This window comes from Lagenorhynchus albirostris, chromosome 1, assembly GCF_949774975.1.
Source record: "Lagenorhynchus albirostris chromosome 1, mLagAlb1.1, whole genome shotgun sequence".
In the NCBI taxonomy this organism is placed as follows: domain Eukaryota; kingdom Metazoa; phylum Chordata; class Mammalia; order Artiodactyla; family Delphinidae; genus Lagenorhynchus; species Lagenorhynchus albirostris.
In genome coordinates, this window is record NC_083095.1 from 159,766,918 (window position 1) to 159,774,314 (window position 7,397).

At 48.3% G+C, this 7,397-nt stretch overlaps 1 pseudogene; it reads right to left on the reverse strand.

Annotated features, from left to right (window-relative positions):
- Positions 1 to 3,713: 3,713 nt before the first annotated feature.
- LOC132503838 (histone acetyltransferase KAT7-like) lies at positions 3,714 to 5,583 on the reverse strand (annotated as a pseudogene).
- Between the last annotated feature and the right edge of the window lie 1,814 nt (positions 5,584 to 7,397).

Here is a 7,397-nt window from a genome sequence, read left to right on the forward strand (position 1 = left end):
GGCAGCATGGAGGGTCTGCATCCCTTCCCCCTCTATGGGGGCCTTCTGGGACTCCTGAGGGACCTTTGCTGAGCCCCAGAGTCACAGTTGGAAAACTGCGGGTGTGACGGAAGAACAGTTTTGGCAGTCAGGTGGACCCTGAGCCCAGCTGCCTTGCAGTGCAGTCCTGGGCAGTGTAAGGTTATCCTTGTACCAGGCCTACGCCTCTCTGCTGTGATAATACAGGGCACGAGGCTGCATCACAAGGGTGTGAGGATTCAGTGCATCTAGCATGGTCCCTGGCCCTGTGGGTGCCCCAGAGCAGGCCAAGATGGCAGGTCACGTCCTTGCAGCCCAGTGGTCAGGGAGAGCTTAGGACGAGGGGCACTGCTGCTCGTTATCATCACCCCCCTCCCCCGCCCACCCCCCGCTGAATTTTCAGAGCCCTTGAGCTGTACATTGTGCTTTCACATCCAGTTTATTATTTGATCCTCACGACAGCCCAGGAGGCATGTTAGCCGTGTATCAATATGCCCATTTTATAAACGTGGAAACTGAGTTACAGAAAGGGGGGAAATGACTTACCCAAGGTCCCACATCCCAAACCCTAGGCCTCTGCATGCCTCTCTCTTCTCTGATGGAAAGTAAAGTGGGGACCCATCTCCCCCACCCACTTTGCAACTTCAGAAGGGCACCTATGCAACCCTGGGCTGGCTGGTCCTGACATATCTGTAACCACAGGTGACTATGCTTTCCCCTCCTTTTTTTTTTTTTTAAAGTTTTTTTGGCCACGCCACATGACACGTGGGATCTTAGTTCCCTGGCCAGGGATCGAACCCATGCCCCCTGTGTTAGAGGAGCTGGACAGCCAGGGAAGTCCCGCTTGCCCCTCTTTCAGACATCGTCTCCATCCTCACCCCTTTCCAGAGGGCACTGACCTGCTGGTCGGAGTGATCACCACTTCACAAGGGCCACTGGGTGGGCTCGCACCCTGGGTGGGACTGCTCCAGGAGGGAGGGGGAGTGACCAGACATCACAGCTGGAAGTCAGTGAGAGCAGTGGCCTTTCCCTTATAGAGCAGGTACCCACACTGGCAGCAGCTGGAACAGAATAGGACAGAAGAAGGCTGATTACCTCCCAAGATGCCCACTCCCAGCCATGAGCTGGGCTGGCAGGAAGGTCTGGCCTGGGCAGCTTCTCCCTGGGCATGGTGGTGGGAGCAACCACAGTTTATTCTGATGCTGTTTTTTCTTTCCTTCTCTCTTTTAAAATATATAACATTAAAAAAAATTGTGGTGAGATATACATGACATAAAATTTACCATAGTGACCGTGGTTAAGTGCACAGTTCGGTGGCTTTAGGACATTAAATCATTGTACAGACATCACCACCATCCATTTCCAGAAATCCTTTCATCTTGCCAAACTGGAACTCTGTGCCCATGAAACAACTGGGCTGAACTGGGAGATTGAGATTGACATACATACATTACTATGTATAAAACAGATAACTAATGAGAACCTGCTGGATAGCACAGGGGACTCTACTCAGTGCTCTGTGGTGACCCAAGTGGGAAGGAAACCCGAGAAAGAGGGGATATATGTACACATATAGCTGATTCACTTTGCTGTACAGTAGAAACTAATACAACATTTTAAAGCGACTATACTCCAATACAAATTAATTTTAAAAATAAAAAATATAACATTAAAAAAATTGTGGTAAAATATACATGACATAAAATTTACCGTAGCGACTGTTGTGAAGTGCACAGTTCAGTGGCTTTAGGACGTTCAAATCGTTGTATAGCCATGACCACCACCCATCTCCAGAACTCTTTTCATCTTGCAAAACTGAACTCTGTGCCCAGGAAACAACGGGTCCCCATTCCCCCTTCCCCTCAGTCCCTGGCATCCACAGTCCTATGCTCTAGGGACCTCATATAAGTGGAAAGATACAGTATTTTTCTTTTTGTGACTGCCTTATTTCACTTAGTGTAATGTCCTCAGGAGTCACTCAGTGAATGTCAGAATCTTCTCTCTTTTTTAGAGGCTGAATAAATATTCTCTTGTATGAGTATACCACGTCTTGTTTATCCATTCATCCATTGATGTACACTTGGGTTGTTTCCATCTCTTGGCTATTGTGAATAATGCTGCTGTGAACATGGGTGGACACATATCTCTTTGAGACCCTGCTGCAATTCTTTTTTTTTTGAACAGAGAACATGCTTTACTGAGGAGTAGATATAGAACAGCACATTCTAACACATGTGGGGAAGGGTTAGCTTCTGTAAAAGGCCTTTACCCCTTAAGAAAACCCCCAGTGAAGTTGCTTTTGGATAAATTTTAACAGTGACACTGAAACTGGCAGGGAGCTGCCACTGAACATGTTTAAAATTAGCTCCCCCCAACCCACAGTGAATATAAGCCGTGTACAAAGACGACAAGAGAAAGGCACAAATGACCAGAGCTGGGATTGTGGTGAGGGCTCCACATGAAGACAGTGGTGTTGCAGGAAAGGGTGACATGACGTACATCAAAAGCTGCCCCAAGGTAGCAGGTTATAATGAGCTAGAGAGAAATTAGAGGGAGCATCTCTTCCTTCACTTAAACAACACCAAATATAGGAGGCCAGAGAATGGGGGAATGGTGGTAAATCCCAAAAAGGAAATGGAGGAGGAGTTCTTGGAAGGGCATAAGCACTTTAGTCCTAGGGGGAGGGGGAGGCAGTGTTGAAAAGCAAACCCTGGCAGCAGTGACCATTCTGCCTTGCTGAGTCATGGGCTGAGACACGGAAGTCATTTTCAGTCGCTTCTCCAAGGATGTTCAGACAAAAGCAATGTAACTTATGTGGAAGCATAGGTGTGCTGTATCAGACTGGTACTGGTGAAAAGGTCTCTGCAGTATAACTAACCAGTTAACATGCAGCATGAAAGGGAGAACTGGAAATTATTTGGGCACCTGCAAACGTAAAAACGGGCAGGGAGTAAAGAGAAGAAAACATTTACTACTGAGCGCTTTCTGGTGAGGCAAAAAGTAGCATTCCATTCCCTTCCACCAAGACGTTGCGCACTGCCCACAGGTGAACTCAAATCCAAGTACAGAATCACCACCTCTCAATTCTTTTCTCCATCGCATTCAGATAATGTGCTGTAACCAAGACTAATCCCTGCGAGTCTTCAAAAGTGTCTGGCTCTGGTCAGCCTGATACTGATCAAAAACAGGTCTTTCAGTAAAAATGGAGGAAAAAACTTAAAGTGAGAGGAACCCAAAGGGAAGGGACCCCTCCCAGCACACACACACACTCAGAAGTGTTACCTCTTCCTGCCCCTCCAAACACACACGTAAGGAATAACTGGGAAGGTCCTGGTGGCGGTAACCATAGTTGGTGGCCTGGTGACCGGGTGGCAAGAAGTACTATTACAAAGTTTAGAAGATACGACACGACCTCATGGGGCCAGAGGAGAGAACCAGTGACTGGACAGGTACAGTACCAAAACAGAACACCTTGGGTCAGTGCCACGAGGTATCTGCGCTCAAGTCTAATACAGATCCCATCCAGGCAACCTCACTGAGGCCGAACAACAGCTCCTCAGAACCAGCGTCTGCAGGGTACACGAAGGTCAGAGCCAGGACAGTCCTGAGGGGGATGGCCTTCCCAAAGGATACTGTACTTGCCAATCACAAGAGCAACACAAATGACAGACAGATCCCTAGAGTACAGACTCCTACTGCTGGGGTTTGCTGGCTCAGAGTAACCGGTCACTTTAAGTGGCCTTCGGAGGGGTCCCTTTTAAACTGCTTGGATCCATGGTTTTATTGGAGTTGGATCTTTTGGCCTCGTTGGCTATCCACTCATCAATCAGGTCCTGTCTCTTCAAAACGAGATGTTTTCCTTTCCAATATTTGAGCATCTGAAGGGCTTGCAGAGTGCTGACAATGTCCACGGGATTCACAGCTGTCTCCTGGCTAATTTCTTTGATAGAAATCTCTTTGCCTTAGAAATTATGCAGGTAATGAAGAAGCACTTCTTCCAGTAACTGCGGTAGCTTATGAGCCCCAGATCTGAGAGTGGACGTTCTGGGGAGCCAACTTTTTCTTCCTCTTTGGAAAGCAAATAACTGAAATCAATGAGCATCTTGCCATAGCCCTGTCTCATGTACCGAGGCGTGGTAAGGATACAGGATACATTGTGGTGGAGGAATGAATTCTTTTCCTCAGAAAGCTATCCAATCAGGTGGCAACCAGTGTTGTCTGCTTCTGTCATAACATAGAACAGGAAGGGTTCTACATCATAGTATAATGTCTTGTGGTCCAGAAAAACTTTGGCCAACAGGCACAGTTTTGGACAGTAGATCTTGTTTTTCTTGCCATCCACTTCAAACACAGAGATTGAACCTTTGCATTATATCTCATCTCCGGGTGGGTGTTTCCACACACACTTAGCCACGTGTCAGCGGAATATTGTCTGGCTCTTCATGTATTTTAAACAGAATTCACACATGTAAAGACATCCCAGTCATGCATATTCCTCAGGATAGGGAGAATGGTACCAAGTATCAAGCTCATAGCGACAAAAAGCAGTAGTTTTAATCATGTTGCTCCCCCCTGTGATTTGGCCTTGCAGCCTTAACTTCTCCAGACTCTCTGAAGCCCGGGCTTGTGCTCTTCCGAAAAGATCCGTCATACTCGCTAGTCAGGTTTTCCAGGAGAGGTTCCCAAGTGTTCCCATAGGTCTGCCTGTGTTCCATATATTTCTCTTTCTGTTCTTTGCTCAGCCCCGCATTTCTTTTCTTCCTGAGTTCAGCAATCTTTTCCTTATATCGCAACTGCCTCTCTGTTGGTACCTCGTGCCTGGTTGCATGCCTGTTGTTGCCATCTTGCCTGTGGGACAGCATCCTTTCTTCTCTCTGCTTATCCAGGCTCTGTGCTCTCACCTTGCATTTTTCAGCTGAGAGGTTACGATAGAGAGGGCATCCTGATGTAGAGAAATGTCTCTCGTGTTTTCCTGTAAGGTGTCCTAGGGAGTCACAGCCTGGTGTATGACCGTTCATACTGAAATTGTAGCTTTCACGGGAGTGGCAGCGCTTGGGGCGATGAGAGAGATCACTGCCTGAGTCCTTCAGGGACACATCCTTGGCAGTGCTCTCATCGTGAGACACGTTGGGGCTGGAGATGTCTATATCAGACTCAGAAGAAGGGGCATTTCCAGCTGGCGTTCGAGGTGGAGACTCACATGACCAGCTGTATTTTTAGTTTCTCTATCTGAAAAGTCAACCACTTGCTCACTTTCTGAGCCAGATGAACGAGTCTGCCGAAGCGGGTATATTTTCGGGGTCACTGGGGGGTAGGCTGCCGCTGACTACGCGTCACTCTCCTGGTAGAATAAGCAGATTCCTCGGTACCGAAAGACTGCAAATTTCCAACAGGACTGGAATCTTGGGAACTCTGGCTTAGCCGGGTCGAGGAGCGGGTGACTCGGGCAGATGGCCGGGATGTACCATCACTCTCTGAACTGTCTGTGTGCTCGAGATCTGTAGAAAAATCGGAATCTTCGGTTCCATCTGAACTACTGCCTGCATTCCTCTTCCTTTGCGGCATTGCCGGCGGCTGCGGCCCACCGGTTCCGATTCGGGCAGCGGCGGCAGCAGCAGTAGGAAGGGCGGCTCCGGCGGGCTCCGTGGCGGCCTCTGTAGCGTCCCGATCCTGCGGGCGATCCCAAGTGCCTCCTGCTTCACAGCGTCCAGAACCTTCTCCTGTTGCAATTCTTTTGCACAAGTGGAGTTGCTGGATCAACGGTAATTCTATTTTTAATTATCTGAGGATCATATTTAACATCGTTGTATAAAACAATACTTATACACAGTTCAAAATTCAAAAAGTACAAGAAGAAAACCACGAAGAACCATTTTTAACGACTTCTCTCTCCAAGCAATCCAGTTCATTTCCAGACAGACAACTACTGTTATGAGGCCCTCAGACATCCCTCTCATCTGGAGGTGTTCAATACATAGACATTGTATTTGCAACTATTTACATGGTGTTTACATTGTATCGGGTATCATGAGGAATCTAGAGACGATTTAAAGTATGTAGAAGGACGTGCATAGATTACATGCAAATACTATGCCATCTTATATAACGGATTTGAGCATCTGTGGATTTTGGTATCCAGTGGAATCCTGGAACAGACTCCCCACAGCTACTGAGGGACAGTTGTATTGCCTAATCATGTTTGCTTTTCGTCTTTTCTTTTTCCAGAAATATATCCCTCTGTTGTAACTACTAGAGCATGCAGGACCACTTCCTCTCACCCTATCCAGTGGTGACACCATCTTGAGTGTGGTGTCCATTTTCCACTCAGGGCACCCACAGAACTTTTAGGGTTCCTTGGACCATGCTTTGAAAATACGGATCTAGTCCACCTCTCTCCATTTCAGAAATGAAGAGACTGGAATTGAGGGAGGGGGAGGGGTTTCTCAGCATCTCAGAGCGATAGCATAGCTGACCTTGGAGCACACTCACATTTCTGACCCCAGCCAGGTCTGTGCTTTGGGCCACATGTGCCGATGCCACATGGTCCTTGGTGGCTCTCAGGGATGGAGGGACATGCTGGAGTTTCATGCTCTTGTGTTTCACACTTGCACCCAGTGTGACCTCTCAAACACAGACTCTGAAATCCCTGGCCAACGGTCTGCCTTAAGTTCATATCAGATACCCTGCACCAATTGTAAAAGTCAGACCTCAGAGAAATTGTCTCGTGACCCTCCCGTGTCTTGTATGGGGCGAGAATTGGTCCCTGTAACCTGGTAACATGCCCCAGAGGAAGATTATCAGCATTTTCTGGATGCTTCCAGCTGGAATGAATGCCAAGAACTTGGATGCAAGAACAGATTCATCTTTCCACCCTCCAGATGGCGTGTGCTCATTGATGTTAATTACTGGGTTGGCACAGGTCCCTTCCAGCCCCGTTTCCCAGGGAGGACCTGACACCCGGGAGTGATGCAACGCTGAACTCAGCTGCCGTTCCCTGGGAGCTGAGGATCTGGTCTTCCCACGGGCCAGCTCAGTGGTCCCCAACAGAGTTGACCCATCCTTCAGCATGGCGCCTGCGCAAGCCAGATGCTCCGTGTGCCACGCTCTGGGGGCGGCTGGAGGTGAGCTTGCTTGAGTCCGAGGTTCTGATCTGGGTGAGTGAATGACCCTGAAGGGGAATGGCTTCTGGGCCGACCCAGCACACTTGTCTAAGTGAGCGGCTTTAGGGTTGGGGTGTAGAAGGTCCAAATGGAAAAGGGTCCTGCCAGATGCCATGGGAAAGTCACAGGACAAAGTGACCCGTCCAAATATAGGCCCTGGAAACCAGTATCTCAGTCAGGCTTTTAGGAAAAAAACAAGCAATAGGGCAGCCACAATTC